The sequence below is a fragment of the Panthera pardus genome, unplaced genomic scaffold (genome assembly GCF_024362965.1).
Source record: "Panthera pardus isolate Hobbes unplaced genomic scaffold, ASM2436296v1 HiC_scaffold_19, whole genome shotgun sequence".
Lineage (NCBI taxonomy): Eukaryota > Metazoa > Chordata > Mammalia > Carnivora > Felidae > Panthera > Panthera pardus.
Genome location: NW_026526754.1, coordinates 12870155 through 12887725, shown reverse-complemented (window position 1 = coordinate 12887725; position 17571 = coordinate 12870155). Strand labels below are relative to the sequence as shown.

Genomic DNA, 17571 nt, shown 5'->3' with positions numbered 1-17571 from the left:
GCCAGATCAAGTGGGGGGGTGTCTCTCATTCGTACGCTCCTCCACCCCCTGCCAGGAGGCTGAAAAAATTCCTCTCGTGATCAGTCATTTTCAGGGAGTTTTAAGATGCATGAAATGGGCTTTTCATCCCAATGTTCCTTTCCAGTCCAGGAAATCTGCACCAGATTAAATGCACAAAAGCAAGAAAGGGTCCCTGGTGGGAGTGGTCTGTGGAAGTCCCTCTGGGGAAAGTGTCTGCAGGCATCTGGAGTCCCAGGGCCCGATCACAGACCAGGTTCCCCTCGGCAGAGCTGGGCCAGGCAAGGGGCCTGCTAGGGAACAGCCATCCTGCCCTCCCCTGGCACCCACCACTGCCACGGAGCAGAGATCAGGCCACCTCACACAGGGAACTATACGATGGAGTTGAACACAGCAGTGTGGTGACCTTAATAAGGGAGGGTGACCTCAAGTCACTCTGCTTTGGCTTAGAGCTTAGAGTGCAGTGAGCAAGCGAGCTGAGGGTCCTGAGGGAGGTGCGTTCTGCTGAATGATGCCTGCGTGAGTGAAAACGAGGCAGGCTGCAGGGCGATCCTGAGTCCCGAATCCACTGCTGGAAAGCCATGACCACGACTAAAACCAAACTTAGCCGAGCTGTGTATTTACAAATGCAAAGACAAAGTTTTGTAAGTAATTCCTTGAAACTAAAAGAGAGTCTACTCCTGGAGGAGGAGGAGGACGTGGTGGAGGGTCTTTTACATATTATGCTGTATCTTCTGCACCGTTTTGGTTTTTATCCTCTATGGCTTAGATTTTTTTTTTTTTTTTTTTTAAATGATAGATAAAGACATTAGAATCCTAGGGGCGCCTGGGCGGCTCAGTCGGTTGGGCGTCTGACTTCGGCTCAGGTCATGATCTCATGGCCCGTGAGTTCGAGCCCCGCGTCGGGCCCTGTGCTGACAGCTCAGAGCCTGGAGCCTGCTTCGGATTCTGTGTCTCCCTCTCTCTCTGACCCTTCCCCGTTCATGCTCTGTCTCTGTCTCAAAAATAAATAAACATTAAAAACAAAAAAATAAAAAAAATTAAAAAAAAGACATTAGAATCCTATACATTTGGGGATCGTCTGGACTCCATCATGGACAGTCTCAGGGGCAGAGAAAGGGAGAAGGGTGCCAGGAAGGGGCGCCTCCTCAGAGGGTGTTCACGCCCCAGGCCTCCAGCGGAGACGGCAGAGTCTCTCTCCCGGGTGGGGGCTGCTGCAGATTTGCAGATTTAACAATGGAAACATGCATTTTACAAATGAGAGGATCAACAGCCGGGAGATGGTATTTTTAGCTACTGTGGCTCTTTGCTTCAAAGGCGTAGGTTTCATCTGAAACCAGGCAAACCTCCTACAAAGTCTGCCTGTTTGCAAGGAGTGATTAGCATAATACGAGCAGGAGAACCGGCCAGGCTCGGCTCTGAGGCAGGAGTGCCTACTACGGGGAGGCCTTCTCCTGAAAGAGAATCACGAGAAGAGGAAAGTCTTCTCAATGGAGATGAAGCCCCTGCCTTCAATCAGAGCAGGAGGGCTGCCCTGCACCCACGGAGCCCGGTGTGGTGGGTGTGAGCAGCCGCACAGGGTGAGACCTGAGTCCACACGGGCCCACAGCTGTGGACAGCAAGGCCACCCTCTGGGCTGTTGCTGACAGCGTCGCTATGGCCTCACACAACCACCTCTTCCAGAAGAAGGACAGAAGGTCTGGCGCTGCCCTTCCAGATACCCCTTCTGAGCAGTCGGGCAGAACCAAGTCAAGGCTGAGGGCGAGGGTGGACTGGGAGTAGCAGGGGGGCTGTTGCAGCAGGAGGACTCAGATGGTGACCTCTCAGGGAGGCGTCCTCCCTGGCAGGGCTCCCGGCCCTTGGGGAGTGGCACGGCTGTGGGACTGCGCCGTGGGCCCTTGCCGGGGTCTGTCCGTCCTGCCCTCCTTCCTCCGGGCCTCCCCCCTCTCCCCTTCTGCCCTGCCATTGTGCTGGTTTGGGAAGATGGAACATGTGGAAAGGCTTGACATTTTCTCCAAACACCGCAGAAATGCAATGGAAGCTGCGACCTTCTGAGAACCGTAATTACAGACACTCATCACAGAAACCAAGCCGGGGGCAGATCTCACCGGGCAGCTGCTCAGTGACACCAGTCCCAGAGCCCCATCCTGGGGAAAGTGTGACCTTGGGCTGCAGTGGGGGGCTGGGGACAGAAAGTGGCAGCACGCACCACTGCTATCTCAGGCACTACTGGCACGAGAGAGAGCAGAGAGACAGCAGGGGGGACAGCAGGGACGGGGAAATAATGGAGCAGCCAGTTCTTCACGGCCCCTCACCTCGGGGTCCCCATGGCAGTAAGATCATGGGTTTTCCTGCGGAGGGTCAAGGGACCGGGAAATACTCACAGAAGGGGTGCACAGCTGAAGATCTAAGAAACCAATTACATGCTACTGGGGGGCTGGGAGAAGCAGAAAGAATTGGACCCAGGTGGCCGCTCAGGCTTCAAGGGCAGGAAGGAAGTGAGGTAATGCTAGGAACCGGCCAACTGTTTGGGCCAGGGGCTACTGACAGAGGTGGGCAGGGGGTCTCCTTCAGGAAACGGCTCAAAGGAGGGGCTCAGCTCACGTGGGAGGAAGGAAAGAGCTGACTCTTCTCCAGAGAAATAACCGGACAAAGCAAGTTGGCTCAATTCACAGGCGCCTGGAACTAACTGGCTGAAGGTAGTGTCTCCTGAAGAGTCAAACAAGTTGGGGCAGGGATGTCTGGGGTGCTGGCAAAGTTTTAAGTTTAGTCCAGATTATCTGCTCAAACTGCTGGTCCTGGCAGCACCGTCTTCTAGAATGATGGAGCAGCCAGATCCCTTGTCAAGCAAGCTTCCTGAGCCACTCCTTAACTAGCCTTTGGTGTTTTATGAGGCTAATGGTCAGGGAGAGACCATAAGGTCACAACTATAGCACATTCGTCACTATCCTCCTGCATCCTGTGAGCCCTGGGCCCCACTTCCCTTCCATTCACTGGAAGGGCACTGGGCTCTGGAGGCCAGCCACCTTCAGTGCCATCCCAAAGACTAGGGGTGGCCCCGTATCAGTGGTTTCTCCTCTCAGGGTCTTGTGCACACTCATAGCAGGTGGAGAGAGTTTTCTGAACCTGCTCAGGCCCTTCAGTGGCTCAGTGGGTACCTCAGGCCTGCTCGTGAGGCAGCCGGGGGGCCTGGTCACGGCCACACACTCCCTGGGATGTCAGGGCACTGGCCACCGCGCTTCTGAGCAGACTGCTTGCTACATCAGAAACACCTTCTCCTCCCCACCCCCACCCCCAGCTAGTCCTCACTTATCTTCCACGGCTCAGTAAGACAGCACCTCTTTCCAGAAGCTTTCCCAGACTCCTCCATCGGGGCTGGGCACCACCCCCACCCCAGCTGTTCCCACAGACCACCGTCGCTGCTTGTGTTTGTGACTATCCCTGGGAGGACAGGGACTAGTTCTGCCCACTGCGGCGTCCCCGCCAGTGGGCACTAAGACTGGTCCGCTCAATGACAAATGGCATTTCCTGGCCACCCCCTGGGGAGGGGGGGGCCTGAGCTGGGGAAGAGACTCTTATCCAACCTCACAGGGGAGGGGCCGGGCGCTTGCTCCAGGCACTTCCATTCTCAGAGAGAGGACTCTTGCCTGGCCTGACAGCTGTGGCCTAATTTCCAGGGCTATACCCAGGCTCCTTATTTTAACCCACTTGATATTTTTCATTCCTGAAGCATGGGGGGTGGGGGGATGGAGAGGGATTGGAGGTGGGGGAGGTATGGACAAATGGAAAGGATGAGCCCTGTGCGGCTGGAGGACTCGGGCATTCTGGGGAGAACATGTGCCAAGAGACAAAGGGATAGGATGAGGAGGGCCAAATGGATTTTCTTTTTTTTTAATTTTAAAAAGGAAAAAAAAAAATTCCCAAATCCTACCCTCCTGATTTTCCTCGGTAAGCATTTTCAACAAGGTCACAAATGCACCGGCTCTATAGATTTTTGGCTGCAAACCACATTTCAGGCAGCCTTTAAAAGCCAATTCTTGGCGTAGCTTCAGCGGAGCCTGAGGAGAGGGAAAACTAGGGCACTTTTATGCTCCGAGAAAATATCGGATCCAGGTCACAGCTTCCTGGCTCCGCAGAAGCTGTGGGGTACCCCCCTCAACACAAGCCTGAACCTGAGGACCAGCCCCCACAACCTCACTGTTTCTTCCAGAGCTTGAATCCCAACACCAGGGCACGCATTTCTTGGTCACTCGTCACCTGTCTGCCCGTGTCACTAGACTGCCCCCTTGGCGAAGGGAGGAACGGGCTCTCAGTCTCGTGTGTGTACAGGGCTGGCATGGAGCCCGGCACACGGCAGGTGCTCCAGGAACAGTCACAGGAAGGACCTGGTGGAGAGTGAATCTTTGACGCCTGCCCCCACCTGGCTAGCCCGAGCTTTCCCCCCTGCGATGCTTCTGTTCCACCTGAGTCCCTGTCTGCAGACTGTGGTGGATGGGCTCGGGTCTGCCCAGCCCAGGCTGTGCCACAAAGGCAGCACGTGGTAAATAGTGACTGGAAAAATCAGAGCCTCAGCTTCCTCATGCGTGAAAGAATTCAGCTGACCCTGAAGGTCTCTTCTGGGCACTCCAAATTGAGTCTAAAATCCAGACCAAGACTCTCCTCGTCTCTCTTCAATCACAGCCCGGAGCTATCATTCTGGGAGATGCGCTAAGTGACCCTGTGTCTAACCACCAAGTCCACACCCAGCAACACAGCACACAGCCTCTAGGTGCAGTGTTGCAAAAGGAAGGAAGCCACAGAGGAGGGATCAGCTGGAGGCTGAATTCCATTCTCCACCTGCCCCCGTGGTGGACTCTGGGAGGGTCGCTGGTCACTACACAGCGCCACCCCTCACGGTGGGCCCTGCTTCATATCCTCCTTCAGGCAACATTTAGACCTAGACCACAGGGTGGACACCGGTTGAGTCCACCTCCCTCATCCACAGTCTGGGGGTCTGGTTCCCATGAACAACTGCTCTTCCTCCTGAGTCCGAGGGTGGGCACACGATCCTGTCCTGGACAATCAGGGCACAGGCCTTCTCTGTCCACGGTGACAGGTCCTTGAGACTCAAGCCTAGGACTGCGGCTAAAGGCTGGGGCACCGAGGGACAGGAGTAAGTCGAGAGCTGGTGGTGGCCATCTTGCCACAGGCTGGATGGCCTGCCCAGGATGGGTTGAAAGAGGAGGAAGAAGAGCCAGCTACGGAGGTGAGAAGGTATGAGTCTTGAGGACGAGGAGGGCTCTTGTCACACACGAACCAATCCTTGTCCCTGAATGCACACTGCTACCTTCCTGTTTTTTAATATAGAGCGAGAGCTGGTTTTCTGTCACACGCAGTCAAGTCCTGACCGGGCAGCTCTGAACGGGGCAAGGTCCAGGTCAGGGGCAGAGGAAGAGAGGACGTCTGGGGTGCAGTGTTGGTTTGTTCAACGACTGTCTCTCTTACTCTTCCTTGGAAAACAGGAGAAAGTGACGGTCAACCTCAGAACACGGATGGAGTGGCAGTGTGCTGGATCAGAGGGAGCCAGGGGCTGGAAAGGGGGCGAACGGGTGTCAGGCCTGGCTCTGCGACCACCGCCCCACTCACGTCTTGGGTTTTGTGTCTTGACCGCGCCAAGAGAGGGCAGATGCTACTGCTCACAGTCACCGTCACAGGTGCTGCTGGCACTTACCGCACAGCTGCTGGGGGCCTAGACGCTCTTCTAGACACTTTCTTGGTACGTCATTAAATCCTCCCGAGGATTAGCAGATGACGATGATCTGCGTCTTCATTTTCTACGTAAGAAAACTGCTCAGGAGAGCAGACGCGTGGCTGGCCCCTGTGGTTGCCACTGGGCAGCGAATCCTTTCCTCTCTCAGTGCCTGCCACGGCTGCCCCAGCAGGGTGGGCTCCTGCCCCTGCGTGAGCCCATGTGAGCTCCCTCCCCTAAGCATAACCGGCAGGGACATGCTGGCCACGACTCTACCACTTGAAGAGACCAAGACAACAAGGCCGAGAGGAGAGACAGCACCACAGGGAAACGCCGAGTTCCTGGACCTTGCTGCTCTCCGCCTCTGTCTGGTCACACACACCCTTGCTCGTTTTGGTGCCTGTGACCTGGGTTCCTGCCTCCTGCCCCTCAGGGCGCTGAGCTAGGTGAGTGCTTCCTGACTCTGGGCTGCAGCTGGCCTGGCTGTGCCAGAAGCCCCTGGGATCCAGCTGGGTGGCAGGAGGGAGGGTGGTCAGGAATCTCTGTTTTGACAAAACACAAGCAGGCTGGACTAGGTGGGCTCCAAGACCCCGTCCGGAGCTAAGAAATGATACCTTGGGTTTTAGGTGGCTTTTATTCCAGCTCACTGGGAATGCTTAACAAACATCAACCAGAAACAGGCAGCTTCATGGTTAGTTTTTATGAGCTCCTAATCCCCTAAAAAAGCACCACAAAACAAAAAAGATGCCAACTGTGAAGAAAAACTGATCCCCTGAACGACATTAAAAAACTTCTATTTTTCATGAAACGCTATTAAAAGAACAAAAGGCATGCCACGGAGCAGGGGAAGACAACCGTAGTGTATACACTGAGAAAGACTTGACTCCAGAATATATGAAGAACTTTTACAAATCAATAAGAAAAGCACCAAAAACCCAATGGGGAAAGGACTCGAACAGGCTCATTGCAAAAGGGGAAACCCAAAAGACCAATTAGTGATGAGAAGTTCTTCACTAGTCTTCAGGGAAACGCAGATTAAAACCACAGGTGAGGCCACCGCACACCTACCAGAATGGCTAACAGCGAAGACCGACCAGACCAAGTGTCGGTGAGGAGGCGGGCCACCCAGGCTCTCATACACCGCTGAGCGGTAACTGATGCGGCCACCTCAGAAACATCTACTAAAGCTAAACGTGTATGGGCTCTGAACCAGCAGTTCTTAGGTATGTATCTAACTACGAGAAATGTACCCATATGTTCACGTGACACTACCAGACTGAAAATAATCCAAGTGCCCATCAGTAACAGAATGGGTAAGTGAATCGTGGCATACTCTCCAGAAACGTGAACTACTGCACATCTAACACAGAAGAATGTCACAAACACAAAGTGGGTCAGAAGAAGCCACCCTTCGTAAGAGTACAAGTTGTGTGATTCCACTTCTATCAAGTTCAAAACCAGGTAAAACGACCCTATGGTGTGAGAAGTCAGGACAGCGGCTACTCTGGGGAGAGGGAGAGGGGCCGTAACCGAGAGGAGACACGAAAGGGACCTCTGGGTGCCAGAAAGGCGCCACTTCTTGACCTGAGTTCTCATTATATGGGTGTAGACAATCAGCGAAAATTAACTGAGTGGGAGTACACCTGTAATTTGTGCACTTTGAGACAGTATGTTGTTCTACAATGAAAAATTTACATTAAACAAGGCATCACAGGGGGCACCTGGGTGGCTCAGTCGATTGGGCACCCCACTCTTGATTGTGGTTCAGGTCACGATCTCACAGTTTTTGAGGTCAAGCCCTGCGTGGGGCTCTGTGCTGGCAGTGTGCTGCTTGGGATTTTCTGTCTCCCTCTCTCTCTGCCCCGTGTGCACAAGCTCTCTCTCAAAGCTAAATAAACTTTATAAAAACTACAAAAAAAAAAAAAAAAAAAGGAAGAGGGTTTTGCCAAAGAGATGGCAAAACAAGTAGAAAAAGCAGAAGACAGAACTCCTGGCGATAGAGCAGTTTCCGAGACATGTTCTCCTCTGAAGCCACGTGAAGGGTTGTTCTTCCTTCATGAGGAAGGGACTGGACCTGCAGATAGCTGTGCCCATCCGTGGCGTGAGTTTACTGACGACAAGGCTGAGGGTGAAATGGATGCAGGAGTGCCATTACAGGCCAAGGCAGCAGCTCTTTGGGGGAGCCAAACAAGGAGGTTCAGATGTCCCCAAGTTCAGGAAGCCTGTCCTGTGTGAGAACCAGAGCTGGGGCACGTGGTGCCCTTTCTAAGGAAGTGGAGAAAGATGCAAAACACCGGAAAGAAGCTTCTGAGGGGACAGAGGGGCATGGCTCAAAACATTACGGACGCTCAGCAGGGGCCTGGAGAAAAGACTCTGGAGTGCACCTGAAATCCATCCCAGCTGAGTTTGAGAGAGAGAGGCCTGGGGACGGTGCAAGCAGCTGTGATGAACCAGAAGGTAGAACAAGTAATCTTGGAGGAAGGAGGGGGTGAGACACATCCTCTTGAGCAAGTCAAAACGGAGATTTAGGCCCAGAAAGACACTCACTGTCCAAGTGCCAGGCAGTTCCAATGAGATTATGTCATCTAAATATAGACCGGAAGTAGGCCAGGATAATGGACGAGCAGGAGTCTGGAGGGCTGGGGCCCAGAAGGAAGACAGGAAAGGACATGCAGATTTACTCGGCGTTTCACTTCTGCATGGGAGATGCCAGTGAGCCAGATGAGAGCCCTGGCAGAGGACGCAGAGGCCACATCAGGAGGGGTCCCGGTGGGGGATTTTCTGTGGGTTAACAACGCTGGGGGAAAGGGAGACGTCACGAGAGAGCACAGCTTCATTCCACTGAGGGCTGAGGAAAAGCAGAGTCGAGACTGGAAACTGGGCAGTTTTCCCAAATGGCCTCCACCACCCAACCTGGAAGACAGCCAAGACACTCAGCTCTGGGGTCTCTGAACGGCTACACAGCAGCCCCACGGTGCATGTCCCAGGACTTGGGGTGAGGGTGTTCCTGGGAGTTGAAGCTGCAAACTTTTTAAAAAAATTTTTGAGAGAGAGAGAGAGTGAGAGAGCGAGCACATGCAAGTGGGGAGAGGGGCAGAGGGAGAGAGGGAGAGATCTCAAGCAAGCTCCATGTTCAACGTGGAGCCCGATGTAGGGCTCAATCCCATGACCCTGGGATCGTGAGCTGAGCTGAAATCAAGAGTCGGATGCTCAACAGACTGAGCCACCCAGGCGCCCCGGAAGCTGCAAACTTTTAAAGGAAGTGCCATTATCCACTTCAGATCCTAAGAACCTCTTTAGTGGCTATGAAAGCCTGGGTTACAAAGCACACATCCCTGTGGACTGTATGTACTTCACATGGGCTTGTGCTCACCTTCTGAGGCTGAATTTAGCGCCAAGTTTCTCCCAGGCCAGGGTCTCCCGAGGTGGAACCACTGAACGTGCTAAGAGACAGGAACTCTCCTTCCATGTGGAAGTGCAGCTAGTCTGGGTGGCCTTTCACAAACTGCCCACGAGAGAAACCTTCCGTGTATTTTACTTAACAGAGGGACAGGGTGTGTGTGTGTTGTGTTCTTCATGGCTACCTGCTGAAGGAAACCGCTTGTGGGGAGAGAGGGGAGGACCCACACAGAGACCCCGGAGGAAACCCGAGCTGAAATGATACCAGGATAAAGGAAAGAGCTTCCTGAGAAGCATTCTACAAAGAATGAACAGGACACACTCAAGAACTGCTGCTCTAGAAAGAGTTCAGAAGCGCTTTCAAAACCAAGGACACCCCTTTGTCTGTCCTGGCTCAGATGCAGCCCTGGTGGAAGGAGGCAGGAGGATGGAAAGGACTGCTAGGGGCCAATTCCTGCCACTATTTTGTTAAGATGTGACATTATCGTACCCATCAGCTACTTGCTAATTAACTAAGCTGTCTGACTTACCAAGGTCAAAACTTTGTTACTTTCCTGGCATCCTTAGGTAAAGTATAAACAGATCCAGAGAGTACTGCCGATTCCATTCGGAAACAACCTCTCAAGCTTCAGAAGGAAATTCATTATCAAGTTCTCAGCCACTGACAACAGTTCTTGACAGTCACCCCCCAGCCCGGCTGGCTGCCTGAGCCATGGACTGGGAACCTGGTGCTTCTCAGGTGTGTAGACTACAAGAAGGTGGTTTTTAATTTTAATTAAAATTTTTATTTGAGGGGGAGGGAGAGAGAGAGAGAAAATCTTAAGCAAGTTTCATGCTCAACGCAGAGCCTGACACGGGGCTTGATCCCACAACCCTGGGATCATGACCTGAGCTGAAATCAAGAGTCGCATGCTTGGGCGCCTGGGTGGCTCAGTCGGTTAAGTGTCCGACTTCAACTCAGATCATGATCTCATGGTTTGAGTTCAAGCCCTGCGTCGATCTCTGTGCTGACAGCTCAGAGCCTGGAGCCTGCTTCAGATTCTGTGTCTCCCGCTCTCTGCCCCTGCCCCGCTCTCATTCTTTCTTTCTCAAAAATAAATAAAAACAAACAAACAAAAGAGTTGAATGCGCAACTGACTGAGCCACCCAGGTGCCCCAAGAAAGTGCTTTTAAATTTTTTTTTTTTTAATGTTTTATTTATTTTTGAGACAGAGACAGAGCATGAACGGGGGAGGGTCAGAGAGAGGGAGACACAGAATCCGAAACAGGCTCTAGGCTGTGAGCTGTCAGCACGGAGCCCGACGTGGGGCTCGATCTCACGGACCGTGAGATCATGACCTGAGCCGAAGTCGGCCGCCCAACTGACTGAGCCACCCAGGCGCCCCTAAGAAAGTGCTTTTAATCTGAGGCTGGGAAGAACCCAGCAAGTGCCAGCACCCACACAATGAGGAGTCCAAGGTATTGCCGTGTGATGGGCACAGAATGAGCTTTCCCACTAGTCTGTTCCTGAGTCCTCAACCCCTTTACGGGTGATTCTAGATGCAAGGTGAATGGCTGGCTCCGTGGGAGGAGGGCTGCTTGGGTCACATGGCCTCCCCCTGCCAAGTTCACCTCTAACTTCCCACAAGCTCTGCTAAAGCAAGCGGACCCTTGAAACATGGAGACACTTCCTGTGAAGCTCCCTAGGCCTCAGCTCACACTGAGCAGGGCTCCCTCTGGCCAGCACTTCCTCTCCTCCCCCACCACTCCCAGTAGGACCTAATTAATCCCAGCCTGGCCTAACGAGGCCCACCACATGTGGTTTCCATTTTCCAGAGAAAATACATACTTCTTACAGGGAGCACCACTGTGTGTGACAGTGGGCCTGACAGGAACAGTGTGGAGACTGCCTGGAGGAGGCAGAGCAAAGCCACTGGCCGGCCTCCAGGTCCCCAGCCCTCCAGGGCAGCCCCGGGTCACACATGGTTCTGTGAGGTGCTGGGATGCAGCACTTTCCACGGGTTAGGAGACAGTGGAAATAGACCAGGTTGGGCTCTCTGGACTGGCTGAATTTTGCCCTTCCCAAAGACATCTTTGGATTTTACCTCTGAGGGCAGACTTTTTTCCTCTCCAACTCTGGCATGTCAGATTGTGCTTCCCTGCCAGTCACGTTCTCTCAGCTGTCTCCAGTTAGATCAAAGCCAAGAGCTGGTTGTGCAATACAGCTTCTGCCACACACTCCCTTCGCTATCCTCTGTCTCAACAAAAGCGCCCCAGCCCCCTGGTCTCTAGGGAAGAATGACTGTGGAAACCTCTGGAAGATTTACACAGGAGCTGGGCAGACTTACTTAAGGTCAGCAAGAAAAGAAGCTCTGAGAGGGAAAAAATTCCTTGGAAGAATTCTTCCAGCCCTGTTCAACGTCCTGCCTCCTTCCTCTCGGCTGGGGACCTAATCAATATGGCTTCAAACTAATAAAAGATCAGATTCCACCCGCATTCTGGGTAGGTGCATCAGGGTCCCTTCCAGCAGACAGACTTAGGTTGGCACAGGTTTGTCAAGGCGATTTCTTTTTATTTGGAGCAAAGGAGTGCATTCCATTAAAGGGGAGAGTGGAAGAAAGCGAGCGGGCCTCACAGAAGCACTCTCCCACGGGCTAGGGGCCAGAGGCAAAGTGTGATTTCCTAACATGCCATGTGAACCAAGGATCTGGGGCTTGCCACTTTACCCAGATTCTTCTTTCATTAGCATCGGCACAATGGGCTCTGGAGGGCCTGGCCAATGCCCCCTGGCACGTCAAGTGGCACGTAGGAAGATGGTTAAGGGGGTTGCCCGATGCCAAGGAGCTCCAGAGGCTGGGAAGGCTTGGGAGGACACAGAGAGTGAGAAGGTGAGCTGGGTGGGGAGGGTGAGCCCATGTGGGCTGCCCCAGCCACGTTGGTGATGTGGCTCCAGCCCAGGGCCCGTCTCACTGGTGGACCACACGAGGACAGCAAAGTGGAATTTCCCAATTACAGCATGAAACAAAGCTTCTTCTCTTGAGGCCCTTCCCTGATGCAATTAAAAACAAGTCCAGTCTCCAGTGGCTTCCTAGGCCCTGGGTTCCCACCACCCATCTCAGCGGCCAATCTTCCCCCTGCCCCTGCCCACAAACACAGGGCTCTTATGCGAACCTGGAGGAGGGAGGGTAGGGCAAGGGCAGGATTAGCTGGGGTACATCTTAGGGACTGTGCTTGCTGAACTGGAGAGGTGAGAGGAAGGCCAGAATGAACTAGAAGCCTTATCTCAGGGCTTCTCTGGGTTAGGGTCTCATGGAAGAAGACTCATGACCGCTTCCCGCCTCCCACTTGGGCCCCTGGTCCATCCCCTTCAAATGTCTCATCTTAGGGGCACCCGTCTCCCCAGAAAGGGTGCTCAGGACCTCATCCACCATCAGCTGGGCTGGTTGGGGTTGGAGCCTTTGAGTTCCCAGCAGGCACTTGTTAAAAAGCAAGCATTCTCTGTCAAGTCCTCTCTGCGAGGCGGCAGGGAGGAAGAGGAGGGGGGAAGCACAGTTGGTTAAGCCAAAAGACGGCTGGCCAGAGGGCCATCTTGGCCGGCAGAGTGGAGCGTCCTGAGACTCGCTCACTTCCCAGCACAGAAGCAGGCCTTGTAAAGATCACAGCTGTTGGATTCTGCTGCAGTTCATATCACAGTTTATCAAAGGGGCTGCGTTTTCTCCCTCCTCTCCTTTTCTACTGAGTATAAGTGGCGCGGTTCATGGGAAAACAAGCCCTGCACTTGTTCTGCTGCGGCGGCTTGGGGGGTGGGAAGGGGCCGGAGGAGGGAAATGTACACGAACACCTACTTGGGGCAGAGTTGTTTTAACGGGACCGGGGCCGGGCTGCTGGTGGGTGCTCGTGGTGCCGGGGCCCTAGGCCTGGCGTGCCAGGGCCAGCTCTCGGCACAGAAGGTTCCATTATTTCACCCTCTCTGGGGTCTGATTTCCCGTTCTCCCAGACCACCATGGGAGGCAGAGGCTGTGTCATGAGGAGGAACAAGAGCCCCCGTTTATCAGGTTGTGCTGAGAGGCGTAGCACGCATGGTCTCGTGTCACCCTCTCCGCAAAACGGCAAGGCAGGCACTGTAGAAATAGGTCACACAGCCCCAGACTGGAGGAACTGGGACTCGAACCCAAGTCTCTTTGACTCCAGAAGTTCCAGTCTCTACCTGACTCCCAAGGACCTGTGGGAGGCCCATCTGCCCCATTTCTGTGAAGTCCAGGGATGGGGGACAGGTGTGGGCAGGGCTGGGGGATGCCCAGAACCCTCTGGCACCCTCGCCCCATGTGCCCTCTTCCCTCCTTTCAACTCCTGCAGCTACGAGAAGGGCCAGGGCCCAGAGCAGGTCTCAGCGAGTCTAGCTGAGATGAGGCTTTGGAGCCACTGGCTCCCCCAAGTTCAACACGTGTCTAAAATGTTATGTCCACCAGATAACAAGGCCACATGGACACAGAGGATGTCCAACTTGCTCAGGGGCCCGGCGGGAGTTCAGGGGCCCACCCCCACCCCCTTGGGCAGGTACAGCCTGGGAAAGCCACGGGGGGAGAGGAAACACTCCAGGGTCCCGAGGGAAATCACGCATCTTCCTCGACAACAAGATGCCCACCAGATGTCTGTCTTCAACAGCTCTGGGTGCTTCTGTCCTACGGACAGCAAGCACTCCTGCTCCCTGAGCTAAATGCGCTACTGCACAAACAATGGCTTTCAACTTGTCCGTCAGAAGAGTCTCTTCCTCTCTCTCTTTGCCTAACACCTGAAGGAAAGGGTTAAATCATTGTGTGTTTCTTATCAGGCCTGTGGGTTCATCTCAGCAGTCTGCATGGACCATCATTATGCTCCTCTTTAAAGCCGTCAGCAAAAAATAAGGAAATGAAACGAGAAGTAGACAGGCAGGCTGACGCTCCCGACAGCTGGTCCCCAGCAACCTTCGCTGAAGGCTCTCACTCCCTGTCTGATCACAGGAAGGAGGAGGACAGCACATGTCTTCAAGTCCTCCTCCATGTCTGATGCGTGCCGTGTGCACCCTGAGAACCTGGGCTGGGGGGCTGGGACTGTGGCCCGGGCTGGTCAGTGGTGGCCTGGCCGGCGGGCTTAGCAGGCAGCAGGTCCAGAGAGCTGGCACTACCCAGAGGAAGCAGGTGCTGGTGCTGCTTCTGGGGGGACGGCAGGCTGGACAAACGAAGCAAAGGACTGGGAGGGATAAGTGTGAGGGGCCCAGCCATAAGGATCCCTCCATCCCAGCCCACTGGGTTCCCATGCCAGTGCCAAGGGCTAGAAGACCTCAGGCTGTGTGGTGTAGCAGTGAGGCACGGCCTGGGGCCAGGCTCGGTGCCCAGTGAAGCCCTGGTGGGGTCCACGAGGGGTGTGAGCCCCGGAACAGACAGCCAGGCTGGACATACTAAGCCCTCAGGAGGATGAGGAAGGAGAGCCCACAGGCCCAGAGGACCCTCTAAGGAGCTGGGCTCCAGGTGGTCCCAGCCCACAGGCTGTACAGGGCCCCTCAAGGTACCTGGCCCTGCACTCTCTCACAGAAGGGATAAAGTGGTGGGTGCAGAATTAGCGGAGAGCAAAGGTCTGCAGCGTGGCTCCCACCAAGCCTGGCAGGCATGTGGCTTCCTCAGTTCCCTTCTACAAAATGAGGATTCCCATCAGCCCAGGCTGCTAGGGAGACACTAGACAAAGCAAGTGAGGCCTCACTACCCTAGCGGCTGTAAGTGGAACATGGTGTTGGCCACCAGGTCACCAGCTTCTCAGAGCCTAGGGCTCCCGAGCGGGTGGGGAGAACACGCACGTGTGCCCACGGTGCCCACACTTCTGCCTGGTGCCGTCTGGGGATGCTGCTTACTGCTCTGAGCTCCTTCTCTCCGAGCCCCTGATGGAGTGTGTGAGGCTGGTAGAGGATGGAAAAACCCATTACAGTCCAGTTCTCCAGGGGGAGGCTAGTTACAATTGCCTTCTTCAAAGGCCTCTCTCTCTGCTGGTTCTTGAAAGGCTTCCAGGCAAGGAGGGCTCATCAAGAGAACTGACACGTCTGTAATTTGGAAAACCATATAAAGTAAACTGTCACTCCTGTGGGGCTAGACCATCGCTTTCCTGGTGGGGGGTCTCCTGTACCACTTCTAATCTCCACTTCAATCCCACCGACTGTCCAACTCGATGTGAAGAAAAGCTGTGCAAATCTTCTTCTGGCCAATCAGGATAAGAATCCAATCTGTCCCTCTGTAACTGTGGTTCTCACCCGGGATGATTTTGTTACCCAGCGGGCACCTGGCAATGTCTGGAAACATTTCTGATCGTCCCAGCTGGGAGGGCGGGGGTGCTGCGGACATGAGTGGGCAGGGGCGGGGGGTGCTGCCCTAGATCCCACAGCAGGACAGCCCCCAATGCCAACGGCGCTGAGCTTGAAAAACCCTGCTCTATACGACCTCAGAAAAGCACGAGGGCAGTGACAGACTTCCACCACCACGGGGATACCTTTTGGTGGTCTGGACCATCAGAAGCCCCTTCCTCCCAACGGGCAGAAACTTTATGGTCCTGCTGTTGGTCCTTCTGGCCAGGCAGGCCTGCCCCCTCCTGCAGCTCAGTCTTTTGCCTCGTGCCCTCAAATCACCCTCAGCCCTCGAGCTAGGGCCCTGGCAGGCAGTGTGGAATGAAGTGGCCAGGGGCCTGCTCCTCGCATTTCCCTCCCTCAGCTTTCCTGGTGGCTGGGCAGGCTCCTGGCATACCCCTGCGGGGCCTCATCTCCCCTCAGTGCCTCCTGCCACCCCCTTTCACTTCTTCCCACCTCTCAGGTCCTTCTTCTCAGCCTCCTCTCCTGGCTTCTCCTTCTCTCCCCAACCATTACACACTGGAGCTCCCTAGGGCTCAGTGGCCTCAGGCCCTTTCCCTTCCGCCTCTGCCCCTCTTACCACTGACCGTTCTTATTCCCTAAGAAGGAAAGCCCCACAAGGACGGAACCATCTAGGGTGGTACTCTGCAGAGTCAGTATTCAGTAAATATCTTGTGAGTGAATGAATGAATGACCATGTTATCAACTTCTGGATTTGTATCTTGGCCATAGGTCCCTCTTTTGAGAGTCAGGTATAGCAACCTGCTTCTTCATCCTCCTTTGATGTCACCAAAGCAATTTAAACTCAAACACGGGACCCTCCTTCCTCCCTGCTAGTCCTCCAGAGCTCCCCTCTCAGGGACTGCCACTACCAGCCACTCCGTGCTCACACGAGAGTCCTGGGTGTCATTCCCAACACCCTGTCCCCTCAGGCCCTCAGGTAATCGGTCACTAATGATACTTCTTACGAATTACAGAATGCCGCTGCTTCTTCCCATCCCTCTACCAAGCAGTCACCATCTCCCACTTGGACAACAGCCTCCCATCTGGTCTCCCGCACATCCGCCTTGCTCTCTCCACCCACCCCTGAAACACAAATCTGGTCACACTGTCCCCCTAATCCCAGCCCTTTCAGTGGCTCCCCCTACCACCCAGCCTCTGGGTGAGGTCCCCAACCCTTGGTGTGTCCAGCAAGGCTGGGCCCCTCTCCCCCTTGCCCTCTGGATCACAGCAAGATGAACTCTCCACGCTTTTTGATTTGAGGGCTCTGTTCAGGCTGGACCCTCTGCTGGCAATCCCCCTTCAGCCCCTGGACCCCGCAGGTGGCCTCAGGCGCCTTCCCGACTCCATGGACCACACTGGTTCAGTTTCCTGAGCATCCTGGACAGCTTCAGTACCCAGCACCCCAGCTGCTTATTTCATGGGTCAGGATGAGACCCTTTGGTGACTTAACAGGCAGCCAGCCAGGGCTGAGAACTACAGCCGTAGAGCATCTGAGGCCACTCAGACTACTCCAGAAAACCACTCCGCCTGGCTTTGTTGGGAAGCCTGGAGAAATTCGTGCCCCACCTAGATTTTGGTGACCTGACAGTCACTCTTCTGGTGACCTGGCTCCTTGGAGCCGATGGGGAGGCCAAGGGACAGACTCAGTCATGCTGCTGCTGCTGGGAGTTCTAGAGGCCTAGAAAGGACTGTCCAGGACAAGGCTCGCACGACTCAAGAACCCAGTTCTGCCTGGCCAAACCCCATGCTGGCAGCTGGGCACCTGAGTACAGCCCCGTTTCATGTTCCATCTGGCTCACCTACTTTCTCCCCCAAAGACTCCAAACAAGGGCGCTTAATGAGAGGACATTTAACCTCAGGGGAAAAGCGTCTCAATAAGTGAAAACCTCATTTGGGCGAGAAACGGCGACACTGACCTGTCTCGTGTTGGCAGCACCAGCCACCCGGTGTGAGGGAGGCTTGTTTCTTCAAGAACAAACGCAAAGGAAAAGGAGGGAAGAGAAGTGAAAGAGAAAATGCTTGCTCCGCCCTTTCGCAAGGGTGTGACATGAAAAACCGTGGCTGTGCGAGGAAGAGA

General features: G+C 54.4%; 1 protein-coding gene across 1 annotated transcript in view; it reads right to left on the bottom strand.

The window, feature by feature from the left end:
* The window catches only part of VAC14 (VAC14 component of PIKFYVE complex), a 102035-nt gene that overhangs the window by 22426 nt on the left and 62038 nt on the right, over positions 1-17571 (bottom strand). The gene's annotated exons all lie outside the window — the stretch shown is intronic.